The sequence below is a fragment of the Balaenoptera ricei genome, chromosome 15, assembly GCF_028023285.1.
Source record: "Balaenoptera ricei isolate mBalRic1 chromosome 15, mBalRic1.hap2, whole genome shotgun sequence".
In the NCBI taxonomy this organism is placed as follows: Eukaryota; Metazoa; Chordata; class Mammalia; order Artiodactyla; family Balaenopteridae; genus Balaenoptera; species Balaenoptera ricei.
In genome coordinates, this window is record NC_082653.1 from 33,169,711 (window position 1) to 33,187,383 (window position 17,673).

The 17,673-nt window shown below is 41.9% G+C and overlaps 1 protein-coding gene across 1 annotated transcript in view; it reads right to left on the reverse strand.

Annotated features, from left to right (window-relative positions):
• SLC23A2 (solute carrier family 23 member 2) overlaps positions 1-17,467 on the reverse strand; it is a 140,804-nt gene extending 123,337 nt beyond the window's left edge. Inside the window, exon 1 of the mRNA XM_059898165.1 lies at positions 17,379-17,467. The gene's annotated coding sequence lies outside the window, so the exon portion shown is untranslated. The remainder of the gene's footprint in view (positions 1-17,378) is intronic.
• Positions 17,468-17,673: the final 206 nt, after the last annotated feature.

Below are 17,673 nucleotides of genomic sequence, written 5' to 3' on the forward strand. Positions count from 1 at the left end.
TCTTCTGGAAAAACTGACAAGCTAACAAAGAAAGCACAAGAGAAGAAAACTGTATGTTAACTTCACTTGCCATTCCTAGATTTTTTTTTAACTTTTGCAAATATGACATGCAAGGAATGACATCTGGTTTTAATCCTGATTTCTTTGATCCATATGTCTACAGTTCTCTTATGAACTGTAAGTGCCTTTTGCCCATTTTCTTCAATAGGTTTGTTTTTTTTCTTATTCATCTGTAAGAGCTCCTTATAAATTAAGCACATTAACTCTTTGTTGGGTTGCAAAATTATCCCCAGAAAGAGCAAAAGACTGCTTTTTCCATTTTGTTTATACCACCTGAAATGAAGGATTTTTTAAATTAATTTCTCTTAAGTCGAATCTAGTATCTTTTTGCAATTTCTTCTATCACTTTCATGCTTAGAAAGTCCCTCTCCATTCCAAGATCAGAGAAACAGTCACCATTATTTTCAGCCACATGTTTTTGCTCAAAATCATTTTAATATATGTAACATCCATCTCTAAAAAATGCATATCTAATAAGATCACTGTGCTAGAAAATAACTAGATGAGTATAATTATATTAACTTTAGCTGTAGAACAAGTCTAAGTAAATTATAACAGTAAAGTACTTTATGATAAAATACTACAAAGCCATTCTATAGTACACTATCTGATGACATGGGGAAATAGTCATGATCTGCTACTAAGTGGGGGGAAAACAGGCAGAATATCATTTTTATATAAAAACTACACTTATTTGAAAAGCCAGGCAGTATAGACACTTACGTAAACATTAACGGTGATCCTCCCTGGGTGTCAGATTCCAGGTGATGTCATTTCTTTATGCTTTTTTGTTTTATACATTACTTATGAATGTGTATTATATTTGTGATTAGAAAAAAAGTTTAAAATTCATAAATACATATGCAAAAAGAGTCACTAAAAATTTTTGCCCACATGCTTAAGTTGCAACTGTATTTCAAAAAAAATAAGATGCCTTTCCTTCACTTATTTAATCCCAGACTACAAATGGGATAATAAAAACTTAGTTCAAGAAAAATGGGGGTCTTGCCAATCTACCTAATTACCTAAATCAGGCAGTAATGCCTGATTTATATTCTTGGCAAAATGACCAAGTTAATATCACAAGCCAATGGCAGTGATCAGTGGTGATAGTAACTCAAACTCGGCTAACACAAATGGTTCCATTTTCCCTAGTAGACTGTGCCTCAGTGTGTGAATGAGCACTGCCCAGCTCAATCAAGCTGAAAAGCCTGTTTTATGTACACTAACCCAAAACCTCCTTGGATGCAACTAGAGATTATCATACTAAGTGAAGTAAGAAAGAAAGAGAAAGACAAATACCATATGATATCACTTATATGTGGAATCTAAAATATGGCACAAATGAACCTACCTACAAAACAGAAACAGACTCACAGACATAGAGATCAGACTTGTGGTTGTCAAGGGGGAGGGGGAGGGGGAGGGGGAGAGGGATAGACTGCGAATTTGGGGTTGGTAGATGCAAACTATTACATTTAGAATGGATAATCAACAAGGTTTCCTGTATGGCACAGAGAACTTTATCCAATCTCCTGGGATAAACCATAATGGAAAATAATATATAAAAAAAAGAATGTCTATATGTGTAAAACTGAGTCACTTTGCTGTACAGCGGAGATTGGCACAACACTGTAAATCAACTATACCTCAATTTAAAAAAAAAACACAACCTCTTAAAACCTCTCCAAAATGTCTAGGAGTGATCACAATTAGATAATGATCAGATTAAAATCCCGGGAGTCAAAATTTTGAACTCAAAACCAGAGAAGACCTGGAGATGGTCATGCCAGAGTCGCAGACAGGCTGCTTCTCCCGAACTGTGCCCCAGTGCCTGACGCAGCACTCTGCCCAAAGATGGTGCTCAACAAAGGAGGGTGGGAGAATGAACACAAAGGGTTTAGAAATCCCGCAGCAGAGACTTACACCCAGTAGAGGCAGCAAGATAACCAGAACCCAGACCAGACTCATTTCTCATGAGAAGCTACGGAGAGGAAAACAGTGCCAGGATGGCAGAGGGCTCTTAGTGCCTACTCCATGCCGCTGCTACACTAAGTTCCCCACCCACAACCTCGAGGAGTTAGCCCTAAAATGTAGTTAGGATGAGTGTTTCTAGAGACCTGGAATACAAGGGGAAGCCCATTTTTTGAAAAAAGCCCAAAGGATATCATCAGAGTCACATAAGGCTATTATCAAAGTATGATGCAGAAGTCTCAAATTTTATTTTTTAATAGTACTGGAGCAAAAGTAAGGAATTAAGGCACAAGAGCTCCATCAACCCAAAATAGACATCATATGTGCCCAAAGGGACAAGCACTAAACACCAAAAGTACTGAAATTTAAAACTTGAGTGGAAAGTTTGTAAATGACACCTAGCCTCACTTTCTGGCTGCTTAGAATAAGAGCACCCAACTTTCAGACCACACCACTTAAAGTTCCCATTTATTGGGACCAAGATGTTGAAAAATCTTCAAGTTCAAATTTTATTTTTTAATTCAGCTGATTATCCCAAGCATATTTTAAAAGACAAGCAAATTTGAAATCTAAAAAATATTTTAAACAAAATCATGTTCTGATGCATCTTTAAGAAAAATATTTCCTTTGAAAAAAGATTAGATTTTTATTTTGAAAACCCCAAGAAAAATGAACTACAAATAAAAAATGTATGTCTTGAATACATCATAAAATAAAATTATAAGGTAAAATGGGCAAAATATCTGTAACATTTATTAAAGTGCTAATATCCTGGATATAAAAAGAACTGCTGGGCTTCCCTGGTGGCTCAGTGGTTAAGAATCCGCCTGCCAATGCAGGGGACACGGGTTCAAGTCCTCATCCAGGAAGATCCCACATGCCGCGGAGCAACTAAGCTCATGTGCCACAGCTACTGAGCCTGCACTCTAGAGCTCATGAGCCACAACTACTGAAGCTCATGTGCCTAGAGCCCGTGCTCTGCAACAAGAGAAGCCACCGCAATGAGAAGCCTGCGCACCGCAACAAAGAGTAGCCCCCACTTGCTGCAACTAAAGAAAGCCCACACGCAGCAACGAAGACCCAACGCAGCCAAAAATAAATAAAGTAAATAAACTTTAAAAAAAAGAGAGAACTGCTATAAATCACCAGGAAAAAGATGAACACAAGACTAGAAAAATTGGTGAAAGAAATGAGTAAGCCAAACAAAATACAAATGGCAAAAACACCTCATTAAAAAGTGTTCAAACTCACTAGTTATCAAAGAAAAGCAAAAGAAACATGGTTCTATCCTTCACCCAAATTGTTTAAAAAAATTTTTTTAAGTTTAAATAATAACAGTAATTCCCTAACCTGAATGCAGAAGTATCTGGTATATATGTTACATATGTATCAAAGCCTTAAAAATGCAAATGATATCCCCTCCAAAAATGTACTCTGAAGAAAAAAAAATCAGAAAGATGCATATAGATTTCCGTACAAGGCTGTTCACCATTGTATTATGTTCACCACAGCAAAAAAAAAAAAAAAAAAAGCCCTGTATGATCTCTATTTTGAAACACACACAAATAAACATATATGTATGCATGCACATACACACAGACATTTCACTTTCAAATAAATCAGAAAAAAAAGGATCATCAATGAGTAAACGAAACTATTTTGTGTATGAGTTTTCACCACAATCCTAATATTCCTTAATATCTCTAAGATAGGACACCAGTCCCACTTCCAGATCTTTTTCCAGTAATTCTTATCTTAATTCTGACCAATTGCTTCATATACTTCAAGAGCGATTCTAACCAACAGCTTCTGTGTTCTCCATATCATAATCCCTAAAATCACTGTGAATTTCCTGCATATTCTTCTCAAATCACCCCATTTCCTAGAACAAAAAGAAAAAGAACACTAAAATTCCTGAGAAATAACAGACACTCTCCAGGGACTCCGCTCTATCCTTGCTCTCTGTACAGACTAGGGACAACTACACATACCCACGAGGAAGTCAAAAGCAAAATCATTTCTTGGGAGAATAACATCAGTGATCATATTAAATTGAGAGAAAGTGCACAGACCTCTCTAATACATTCTTCACCAAAGTGACCTAATGCTTCACACAAGAGGATCTCACAGTATGTTTAGTCAACTATGCAAAGTCTTTAAAAGCGGTAAATATCTGCATTTTAGTTCATTTAAAGCAAGGGTTCTCAAAACCTAGCTGCACACCGGAATCACCTGGGAGATTTTTTAAAACCTCTATGCTTTTGCTGTATTCTGATCAACTGCACCCTAGTTGATTCCAATTTGCTGTCAAGGTTAAGGACCACTGACTTGAAGCATGTTTTTCAAACATCAGATAATGACTCACCAGAGTAGAGAAATCAATGCAGTGGGCTGGGGCCAACAACTTTTTTAATTAAAAAGTAAATAAAAGAATGGAACAGACTAGAAGAAAATATCAGAATGTATTGCTCCTAGTGCAGATACATATATTCTCAAGAAATTTTTCAATTAAAAATATATAATTCTTGCTAACACATATATATGGAATCTAAAAAAAAAAAAAACAAAATGGTCACGAAGAACCTAGGGGCAAGATGGGAATAGAGACGCAGACCTACTACAGAATGGACTTGAGGATATGGGGAGGGGGAAGTGTAAGCTGGGACAAAGTGAGAGAGTGGCATGGACATATATACACTACCAAATGTAAAATACATAGCTAGTGGGAAGCAGCCGCATAGCACAGGAAGATCAGCTCGGTGCTTTGTGACCACCTAGAGGGGTGGGATAGGGAGGGTGGGAGGGAGGGAGACGCAACAGGGAAGAGATATGGGGATATATGTATATGTATAACTGATTCACTTTATTACAAAGCAGAAACTAACACACCATTGTAAAGCAATTATACTCCAATAAAGATGTTAAAATATATATATATAATTCTTGACAATACTACCCAGACTGATCTACAGATTCAGTGTAATCACTATCAAAAATTCCATCTGCCTTTTTGGTAAAAATTGACAAACTGATTCTAAAATTCAAATGGAAATGCAAAGGACATAGAATAGCCAAAACAATCTTGAAAAAGAACAAACTGGAGGACTCACGTTTTCCAATTTCAAAACTTAATACAAAGCTGTGGTAATTAAGACAGTATAGTACCGGTATACAGATAAACACATAAATCAACAGAATAAAATTGAGAATTCAGAAATAAATCGTAACATTTGTCAGGTGGTTTTTGACAAGGGTGCCAAGACAATTCAATGGGGGAAAGAATAGCCATAGCCTTTTCAAAAAATGTTGCTGAGATGATTGGAAATCCACACATAAAGGAATGAAGTTGGACCCCTACCTCACGCCATATACAAAAAGGATCAAAGACCCAAATCTATGAGATAAACTATAAAACTCTTCAAAGAAAACATAGGGGTAAATCTTCTTAGATATGACAACAAAAGTACAAGCAACAAAAAAAGAGAAATGGGACTTCAACAAAATTAAAAACCAGAAGTTTTTAATTAAAATTTCAGAAAGTTTAATTTAAAACTCAAAGTTTCAAAGGACACCAGCAAGAAAGTAAACACAACACATAAAATGGTAAAAATTATTTGTAAAGTACATATCAGATAAGGGACTCATATGTCAAATATATTAAGAAAGCTTACAACTCAACAATAAGAAGACAATCCAATTTACAAATGAGCAAAGGATTTGATAGACATTTCTCCAAAGAAGACATACAATTGGCCAAAAAGCACATGAAAAGATGCTCCACACCATTAGGAAAATGCAAATAAAAACCACAAGACACACTTCACACCCACTGTGATGGCTATACTCAAAGACAGACAATAATGCATGTGGAGAAATTGGAACCATCATAAATTGCTGATGCACCCACTTTGCAAAAGTTTGGCAGTTCCTCAAAATTTTAAACACAGAATTACCATATAATCCAGTAATTCCACTCCTTGATACTTACCAAAGAAAATTAAAAACATGATCACACAAAAACATGTACATGAATGTACACAGCAGCATTATTCATAATAGCTGAAATCTAGAAACAACCCAAATGTCCATCAACTCATTAATGGATCAACAAAATGTGGCACTGATTCTTGCGACAAGGTGGATGAACCATAAAAGCATTATGCTAAGTAAAAAGCCAATCACAAAAGACCACATATTGCATGATTCCATTTATATGAAATGTCCAGATAAGGCAAAATCACAGAAATAGAGTACAGATTAGTGGTTGCCAAGGCCTGGTAGGGGGAGGGAAGAAAGGGGAATGACTGCTAATAGGTATGGGGTTTCTCTTTGGGGTGAAAAAAAATGTTCTGAAATTAGATAGTGGTGATGGTTACACAAATCTAAAAACAACTGAAGCGTACCTTTCAAAGGGTAGACTTTATGGTGTGTGAATTATATCTCAATAATGCTTTTTTTTAAGGCTATTCAGTCAAGTGCCCCTTCCCTATCATTCCCACAGAACCTCTTATGGTTCCTTTACCATACAATAAAAAGGTTATTTATTCGTACTAACTCAAAGGCCTTACTTCCGAGCCTTATATTTCATGACCAGATCACAAGATCGCTTTGGGTATCACAACTAATTTTTTTAGTTAGTGAAATAGAAATAGAAAATATCAGAATACACAGCATATAATGTTTTTATGACACTTGTTTTTGAGATACACACACACAGACACACAGACATATACATGTTGATGAAAAATGAGTCAGTCAAAACAAAGTCTGGAAAATATATTTTAGGAGTTGATTGACACCTATTCAAGAAACAAAACAAGGGACTTCCTTAGCGGTCCAGTGGTTAAGACTCTGCGCTTCAAATGCAGGCGGGCTCAGGTTCGATGCCTGGTCGGCGAACAAGGATCCCGCAAGCCGCTTGGTGTGGCCCCCCCAAAAAAAAAAAAAAAAGAAACAAAACAATAAGTACAAGATCTCAGAGTCAAAAACAAATTGAAAGAAAATTGAAACCACTTTGTAGCATCACCCTAGGCAATGAACTAAACATGAGAAAAAGTGAACTGGGGACTTCTCTGGTGGCACAGTGGTTAAGAATCCACCTGTCAATGCAGGGGACACAGGTTCAAGCCCTGTTCTGGGAAGATCCCACATGCTGTGGAGCAACTAAGCCCGTGTGCCACAACTACTGAGCCTGCACTCTAGAGCCCAAGAGCCACAACTACCAAGCCCGCGTGCCACAACTACTGAAGCCCACACACCTAGAGCCCAGGCTCCGCAACAAAAGAAGCCACCACAATGAGAAGCCCACGCACCGCAACGAAGAGTAGCCCCTGCTCGCCACAACTAAAGAAAGCCTGCGCGCAGCAGCAAAGACCTAACGCAGCCAAAATATAAATTAATTTAAAAAAAAAAAAGAAAAAGTGAATTGGACCCCATGTCTGTTTTTATTGATCAAGTGAAATAATAAAAGATTCCTTACCCCATTTACCTCCCAGGACTTCTGTGTGGGTTCAGAGGAGCCTCCTGCTCCTAGGATGTTCAGGATCCCTGCTGGAAATGCAGGGCCCCAACGTACACTGGGTGTCAAAAAGCAGGTACAAAGAGGAGAACAGAAAGGGGAAAATCGATATTGCTAGTATATTGCTTATCTTCACAGGGATGAAAAAATAACGAGAAACAAGAACCCACAAAACTTCTCTGAGGGAGAGAACATTTTCAAAGACTGAGAGTCAGAATCCTTGACACAAAAGATGCAAACAGCACAGAATATCTGAACCTGAAGGAAAGATATAACTTGTATAATTCCTTCCAGCAAGAAATTTGAGGTCATCCTTAAATCAGCATAGAAACTGAATTTGGAGAATTACCACAAAAACAGGGACAGACTCTACCAAGAATTTTTTTTATGGTACATAAAATTCCAGGGTCAATGTCAAGGTGACAAACTTTGTTTATTCAAAACACTATGTATATTGTAATTTAGTGAAAAAGACATTGAAAATAGGATACTTTACTATCATTAAAGATTATAAACAATAATGCATTCCAATAAATATTGAAAATAAGAAGGACCACTACCACTTAAACTACCATTTAAACCTGTTCTGTAAGTACTCTGCAGTTTATATTAAGAAAAAGAAGTATTTAAGAAGAAAAAAAAAACAAATGATGGTTTGCAGCTATTATGACTGCCTATTTAAGAAACTAAAGAGAATCAACTGAAAAGTAAGAATAACAGAGTTTGGTTAGGTAGTACACCAGGCACGGTGCTATTTCATTTTCCTTGCTGACACACAAAATGACTCTGTTTCCCAGCTCCCTTGCATCTAGGATAGGGCCAAGAGACTGTGGAAGAAAATACTACTAACTCCAAGCTTGACCCATAAAAAAATCTTCCATACACAAAATTTGCCAAAGTCTGGCAAACTTAGAGGCCAGATTTTGAAGTCAATTGTGTTATAAGGTGGAAGGAGTCTAAATCCCCAACTCACCAGTTAGGGGAGAACCACCTAGAAAAATGTGAGCAAGAAATAACTTTTTATTTTGTTAAGTGTACAGATTTTGGCTAGCGTTAACTAAGCTGAACAACATAGGAGGTCAGTTACAAGAGATACAGACTACATGCAGTATACTTGCTTTACACCAATTAGGAAATAGTGTATATGTAAGGGAGAAGGAGGAAAATCACCTCATTCTAAATAGCAAGTATTTTAAAATAAAGAGCAATCAATAAGTGATCTGTAGACCATACATTAGGAAGAATCTAAAAAATGAGAGCTATTAAAGATCTGTATGATTCAAAAGATTTGTTTATGGACAGAACAATTCAATATTATAAAGATGAAAAGTCTCCCAAAATTAACAAACGTTCAATGAAACTGTCCATTAGAAGTTATTTTGAAACCCTAAACTGAAACATACTGGGAAAAAAATTGAGCATTGGCACTATCACATAGTAAAGCCTACTATAAAGTGATTATTATGATGAAAATAGCAAGGTCATGGCTAAGGAATACACAGATAAATGGAATAACACAATAAGTCCCATGACAGATATAAGGATTCAGCATATGGTTATGGTTAATAAGTTAATAAGAAAAGAATGAATTAATGAATAAATGGTGTTGGAATTAATGTGGAGAAAAAAAATCCTTACTTCATACCATACTCTAATACAAATACTAATTATAGCTGAATATTAAAAAAAGAACTAAGAGAAAATATACGTGCATATTTATAAAATCTTCGGATAGAGAAGGCATGGGAAGGATAAACAACTGACAGATTTGAATTCAAAGCATACAGCATATATTCACAACTTATGACCAAAAAATGCAAATTTTTTAAATTTATTTTTTTATTGAAGTATAATTGATTTACAATGTTGTGTTAATTTCTGCTGTACAGCAAAGTGACTCAGTTATACACATATACACATTCTTTATATTCTTTTCCATTATGGTTTATCCCAGGATATTGAATATAGTTCCCTGTGCTATACAGTAGAACCTTGTTTTTTATCCATTCTATATGTAATAGTTTGCATTTACTAACCCCAAACTCCCACTCCATTCCTCCTCTACCCCCTCCTCCCCCTTGGCAACCACAAGTCTGTTCTCCATGTCTATGAGACTGTTTCTGTTTCACAGATAAGTTCATTTGTGCCGTATTTTAGATTCCACATATAAGTGATATCATATGATATTTGTCTTTCTCTTTCTGACTTACTTCATTTAGCATGATAATCTCTAGGTGCATCCATGTTGATGCAAATGGCATTATTTTGTTCTTTTTTATGGCTGAGTAGTATTCCATAGTATATATGTACCACATCTTCTTTATCCATTCATCTGTCGATGGACATTTAGGTTGCTTCCATGTCTTTGCTACTGTGAACAGTGCTGCTATGAACATAGGAGTACATGTATCTTTTTTTTAATTTTTAAAATTATTTATTTACTTATTTATTTATCCATGTTGGGTCTTAGTTGCAGCACACGGGATCTTCACTGCAGCACGTGGGGTCTTTTGTTGCAGTGCACGGGCTTCTTTCTAGTTGTGGCGCAGGGGCTCCAGAACACGCAGGCTCAGTAGTTGCGGCACACGGGCTCTCTAGTTGTGGCGCACAGGTTCTCTAGTTGTGGCGTGTGGGCTCTCTAGTTGTGGCACACGGGCTCCAGAGCACGTGGGCTCAGTAGTTGCGGAGCGCAGGCATAGCTGTGGAGCACAGGCATAGCTGTCCCGCAGTATGTGGATCTTAGTTCCCTGACCAGGGATCAAACTCGTGTCTCCTGCATTGGAAGGCAGATTCTTAGCCACTGCGCCACCAGGGAAGCCCCCCTGTATCTTTTTGAATTATAGTTTTGTCAAGATATATGCCCAGGAGTGGGATTGCTAGATTGTACAGTAATTCTATTTTTAGTTTTCTGAGGAACCTCCATACTGTTTTCCATAGTGGCTGCACCAACTTACATTCCCACCAACAGTGTACGAGGGTTCCCTTTTCTCCACACCCTCTCTAGCATTTGTTTAAAAGATGCAAATCTTAATAGCATATTTCTCAAACAAAGTGAAAGCAGGATCAAATGTAACACGTCTAGCAGCATCAACTTTACTCAAAGATTAGGGAGGAAAAGTGTTTCATGTTAAACCAAGCACTGACGTTTCTGGAACAGAATATAAACTTTACATTAATTTTAGATAAAAAGACTTAAAAGTGTCATGCTTTTTACAGTCCCTAACACTTCAAAATATGCATATATTCCCCCGTATCATACTTCTATGGAATAATTTGTGAAGCAATGTCTTAATATAGGAAGAGCTCCTGAGGGACTTCCCTGGTGGTCCAGTGGGTAAGACTCCACACTCCCAATGCAAGGGGCCGGGGTTCGATCCCTGGTCGGGGAACTAGATCCTGCATGCATTTAGCAACTAAGAGTTCGTGTGTCACAACTAAGGAATCTGCATGCCGCAACTAAGAGTCCACGTGCCTCAAGAGCTCACGCAACCAAAATAAATAAATTAATTTAAAAAAAAAGGAAGAGCTCTTGATAATAAAACATGAACTCAAACTTTTTTTGTCTTTTGGCTGTACCACACGGCATGTGGGATCTTAGTTCCCCGACCAGGGATGGAACCCACGCCCCCTGCATTGGCAGTGTAGAGTCTTATTAACCACTAGACCACCAGGGAAGTCCTGAACTCAAACTTTTCAGCACTGACCACATAAGTATTACTATGAAGCAGGGATAAGCAAACTTTCTACAAGAGCCAGATAGCAAATATTTTAGGCTTGCAGGTCATATGGTCTCTTGAATGGGCATGACTATGTCCCAGTGAAACCTGATTTACAAAAACAGGTGCTGGTGGTTCCCCAATCAGCAGCATCCTCATCATCTGGGAACTGGTTAGAAATGCAGACCAGGCCCCATCCCAGACCTTCTGAATGAGAAACTGTCAAGTTTAAGATCTATCATGTTAGACAAGGAAGAGGCTGTACTCCCAACCAGGTGATATGCCTTTGGAGACAGCAAAGAATTTAAGCCAGCACTGCAGAGGGGACAAGAAAGCCACACCGAATTGGAGACTGAAATCCCAACTACAGAAGAATTGTGAGAAACAGCGTTTCAAGCAGTGCTTTTCATCAGAAGCGGGGGAGAAGACCATCCAGAGTCATTATACCAAGAACTCAGTAATGAAGCCTTGGTCCAGAATGGAAAAGTTAATGCAGGTTTAATTAACGCTGGGGCATGTATGTCTTCACTTGAACAAAGGGAAGCCACCTCAAAGGAAGCCTGTATAAAAGAAATGTGCATGTGTTGGGGTAGGGGGTTGTGGGAGGATCCTGCAGTAATAAATGACGGAAAGGAAGGAACAAAGGACCCAAGCTGGGGTGCAGAGAAAAAAACACTGAGCCTGGAATGAACAACAGGATGGATAAGAGGAGGCAGGAGAAAGCGAGGAGGATCTGTTCTCCTTCAGCCTCAGCATGTACCCTCCACACTGCCCCAGAGTTTCCTACAATGCACATCTCTACAAGTCACTCCCTTCTGGGAATTTCTTGGTGGTCTTCCAGACAAAATTCAAGCCCCATAATATAGTATCAAAAGGAACTTTAAGCTCTGTACACCCTTTCCACCTACCTCATCCTCAGCCTCCCTCCAACCATCCTGACACATTCAACCCCTCTCACAAGCCCCTCCACCTTTACTCATGCCACTCCCACCTCCCCCTCCCCCACACCCACCCAAGGAGCATGGCAATCAGGCCAGCCCTGGGTCAAATTCTGACTCAGCTACTATGACCTTGGGCAAGGAGCTGCCCACCACCAACTTCAGCATCCTCAGATGTAACATGGGAATAGTAGTAATACCTATTTCCATAGGGCTGCTGTGATTAAATGCCATTAATAAACACAGGAAGTGCTAGGCAAAGCACCTGTTGACCAACTGACACTAGTTTCTCTGCACTCTTCTATGCCAACAGGAGCTAAGAAACACAGACCTTCAGGCAAGACTTGGGAATAGCATTCTATCATTGAGGGTCCCAAGGTTTATTGGAGCATTAAGAGCAGAATTCAAGACCCAAGAGTTAAACTAGAAAAGTTTATCAAGTTCCAGTTCCTTCACTGATAAGATGCAGACCAGAACCACGTTGGCTGCCAGCTGTTGAAACCAACAATAGTGACCTCAAGTGTTCAGCACATAGTCAATACCCATTGGCACCATCATTATAGCACTGGTCCTATCACATGGGGCTCACTGTCTAGTCTTTCTTGGGTCCCCTCTACTGCTTAGAGAGGTTCCTGGAGAGAAGAGTTTTAAACTGCTCTTGAGTTCAACTTAGAAGATGGGAAGATTCAACTCTGTAAGAGTCACATGCACATAAATGAGAGAGAGGTGGCCACCCAGATGGGTGAACCTCCACCAGGCACTCATTGAGATGCCCCAGGGCAAGTGACACAAGGAGACGGAAGGATCAGCTGCTTTGGGAAAAACCTATGGAAAGAACCCGTGAATAAAGAAGGCTTTCTGGACCACAGACCATAAAAAGCCATGGTTTGTGGCAACCAGGCAACATGAGGCCCAGTGCAACCCTGAGCCCCTCACTGAAGGAGGAGACCGAAGAACTCATCAAGGGTACAGAGAAACAATGATGAAGGAAGAACTGGAGTCAAGACCATGGCCAACAGGAAGAGGCTGCGAGTTGCACTCTTACGTTGCTGAAAAGTTCACAGGCAGTGAGACTACTTGATTGAAGTCCTAAGTATGATCCTCCATGAGCCTATGCAGTATCCACTACTGTACCCATTACACTTGAATACTTAGATATTTCTGTATATAGTGTATATGCAAATCATGTCTACCACACTTCCCAAGACGTAGGGACTTGTCAGAGGCCATTTTTGATGAATCCAAATTTTCGCTTTTTGTGTTACCTTTAGATTTTAGGCCTGAATAACAACAACAACAAAAAGAAAATATGAAGTAAAGCAAAAGATGGTTATGAAAAAACAAGTAGATGGACCTTTCCCTCATGGGGTAAATTTTCAAGGAGGGTCTTAGAGGCCACCTAGACTTGAGGTGAGGGACTTACCTGCCTGAGGTCAGAAGAGAGAATTAAGACAAAGGACAATGAGAAGTTCCCAAGAAGAGTTACATTTCCATGGAAGAAGACCTCCCCCAAAACATCCACCCTCTCCTTACCACTGCATTTAGTTGCATCAGGTTGGCATGGCAACTTAACATATCATGTGGATGTGGCTCCTGGGACAGCCACTTTCCTTCTAGGTGCTTAGGCCAGAAACCCTGACGTTGCCCTCAACTCCCTCTCTCACCCCCCACAGACGGTCCATCAGCAATCTCCTCAGCCCCACCTCACAATCCGACACTTCTCACCACCACCCCACCGGCACCCACCTCCACTCAATCACCATCTTCAGCCCTGTACTAGCTGCCTGTCCTGCAGCCCTACCCTGCTCACCCTGACTTCATTCTATTCTCACACATCAACAACCAGCATGTCTCTATCCCTCCTCTATTCAAAATTCTCCAATGGCTCCTACCCAGCCTCAAAGTAAAATCTACAGGCCTTCCTAGGTGCCACGCAGCCTTAAATGATTCAACTCCCATTGTCTTTCAGATCTCAGTCATTCTCTCTTTCTCCTGCCTCAGGGCCTTTGCATCTGCAGTTTTCTTCACGGCAATGCTCTTCCCCCAGATATCCATATGACTCACTTCCTTCACATCTTCACTCAAAGATGACTCAGAGCTTCCCGTTCTACATTTCCTACAATTTCAGCTCCCACGGCAACACTTAATACCCCCAATCCTGCCAGATTCTTCTTCAGAGCACAAAGTCTCATTGTCTGCCTCCACACTAGAGTGTGAGCTCTGTGTGGGGAAGAAATCTCCATGCAGCATCTGGAGCACCAAGGTAGTTACCTGGTACACAGTCGGCAGTCAATACATGTATTAAATGTGGGGAGGCCTGTGAAAAGCATAAGCTGCAAGCAGACCTCAATTCTTACAGAGACAACAATCTAGAACCGGTGACAAAACAACAGGCCAGAAATAGCAAAGCCAGGGAGAAAATGAAGAGAGTGCCATAAGGAGCATAAAGGACCAGTTTAAACTGCTTAGTAGTAGCTCACAGCTTAACCTGAAGCAGGAATGCTCCCCAGCAAAAGAAAGAAAGCAAGCCCAGACTCAGGCCCTCTGGGGAGAGAATAACTGGAAAAACAGCAGGGAATGAAAATGAATTAATGAGGTTACCTGGCACTGGGAACAGACTAGCATGTTGGGAGTTTTTTAGGCAAGGCCTGGAAACAGGTCAGAGAAGGACTGCAAAATGTTTAAGTTAAAATAGCATGAGGGACTTCCCTGGTGGCGCAATGGTTAAGAATCCGCCTGCTAATGCAGGGGACACGGGTTCGAGCCCTGGTCCGGGAAGATCCTACATGCCGCGGAGCAACTAAGCCCGTGCACCACAACTACTGAGCCTGCGCTCGAGAGCCTGTGAGCCACAACTACTGAGCCCACGTTCCACAACTACTGAAGCCCACGCGCCTAGAGCCTGTGCTCCACAACAAGAGAAGCCACCCCAATGAGAAGCACGAGCACGGCGACAAAGAGTAGCCCCCGCTCACGGCAACTAGAGAAAGCCCGTGCGCAGCAACTAAGACCCAACACAGCCAATAAATAAATAAATAAATAAATAAAACAGCATAAGAGGATTAAATAAAAATAAGTTTTTAAAAAGCTTTCATTTACAAGTACAAAGCACTATATAATTGCAAATTATGACTGATGATTTTTAATTCCCTTAACCATAATGGGAAAAACCCTTAAGTCACCAGTGATGCCAGAAATGAGTACCCAAATGGATCCCAGGTTTGTCTCTGGAGACACTGAAGATGGTGGCAATAACCAACTCAGGATTTCCAGTATCCAACACACTAGACCTTAGGCTACTTGAAGGCAAAAGATTGGGTTTTAGTCAATAATATTTGGATTAACAGCACTTGTCACCAAATTAGCTGATGTACATCTAACTCATTTCTGCAATGCTATTATAAATCCACTAGCCTTTGCTACACAAACCAGATAGGCAGTGTGGCATGAAACCTAGCAAAACCCTACCCAGTATTCTAGACAGGTACTTTCATAAGCATTTTTGAAACATCCTAACAGACATTAAAACTCGGCTTGACTGTGCCACATTCAGAAAACACAACTGCCACAAAACCATCTTTGGGAGCGGGGGGGAACTACTATGAAAAGTTATTGAAAGACCTAGTTTCTTAAAAAAAAAAAAAATCACTCCCCACTCCAAGCAAAGAAACCAAAAGAGAAATGCCCTGGTATTCAAAGAAAGAAGCTGGTCACCATTTTGGCAACGATATAGTCTAGAAAGCAGATAGCTCATGTTCAGGCTGTCAGGTGAAACATTGTCAGCTGGACACACCTACTCATCCCCTTTTAACTAACAGGTGTGTCATGAGGGCTTACACTGTGCACACCCACTGTTGGGCTTCTAAAAGGCAGGTGCCCAAAAGCTATTAAATTTTGGATGAGTGAAAAGAGACCAGTAGTGATAGGTTCACAAGTGACCCTGATAGAGTCAACCATGACCCTGTACAGAATTCAGAATTTCTGAGCCAAAAGGCCCTTTTTATAAATCTCACCAGGCTCACCTTCAGGGGCCAAGTGGGCCAAGTCATATGCAAAGGTGAAAAGGCAGGTCTAGACAGCCTGGAAGGGCGAGGCCCCAGTCCAACAGCATTCAAATGCAAAAATATAAAAATTAAAATGTTCCAACCATCCGTGATTCTAACCTCTGGCTTCAGAGAGGAAGAAACTGGGTGAGGGAGATCACATGCCAATTAATGACAGCTCAAACCAGACTGTGCACGATCTCACACTGCCCAGCCTTCTCTGCACACAGACGTCCAAATATCAGCAGGGACAGCATCTTCCCCCTCCTCTCTACCATCACTGCACGACTAAAAGTAGTCAGCAACTGCTAATGCCTCAGACCCAGAAATCCCTTATAAGTGACTTTCTTCCACCTGCAGTTGCCTTCACTTACCCTTTGGGTTGACAATCAAGAATTTCCCATCAGTCATGCTTAAAACCCCCAGCCTGTAGGCCGAATCCCTATCAGCTGCCCATCAAAGGGACATCTAGAGTCATAGGAAGGAGAAAATTCTGCGCCCATAAACTAGTCACACTCGAAAATGACAATTTCTCTTTCCAGCAAGGTGGCAACAAGGGGTACCGCGACCCCCGGAGAACTGGCCAGACAGAAAGGCCCTGGGGTCGGAGCGAGAGCTCCTAAATACTCGGCGCAGCCATTGTAGGGGAGAAAGAAGGCAAAAATGTAAAAGGCACCCCCCTCCGCTGCCCCTCTTGATGGCCCTGCATTCCTGGGGGCACGGAGATGCCCGCGCGCACCGCCTGCGGAGGGCCGACCGGAGAGCGACCCCAGGCCGCGCGGGCCGAGGGCCGGGAGGGAGGCGGCGGGGACCGGGTCCCAGGGGGGACCCCACTCGCCTCCCCGCGGCGCGGCCTCAGGGCCCGAGCGCACGGCGGCTCCGGCCGCAGGCAGGGGTGAGCGCCCGGGGGCCCGGCGGGGCTGCGGGTCGCCGGGCATCCCGGGGCCCCGTGGTCAGGGTGGTCGGGGGACCCCGGAGACGGGCCGGGGTGTGGGGGCGCAGGCCGCGCCGCTGACAGCGCGCGGGGGCCGTGCCTGGCCGGCCTCGTGGGCGCGGCGGGCCCCTCGCGGCCAGGCCCAGCAGGTGCGGCCCGCGGGACGGGCGGGGGGCGCGGCGGCCCGGCTCTCACCTGGCTGCAGACCGCTGGGCTCCCGTCCTGCCGCCACGCCTGGGCTCCGCAGTAACCGCCGCAGCCTATGGTCCCAGCAACAGCCGCCTGCAAAATGGCGCCGCGGAGGGGCGGGCCAGGGGCGGGGAGCCGCAGAGCCGCCCGCCCCCGCGCCGGCCCGGACCCACCTCCCTCTCCGCGCCAGACCCCCGCCCTCTGGCCTTCCCCGAGGGAGGGGCTCCCCCTCAGCGCCTGCTAAGCTAGGCGAGCCGCTTGGCACCCCAGGCGCCCCCCCTCGTCGTCCTCTCCGCCCGCC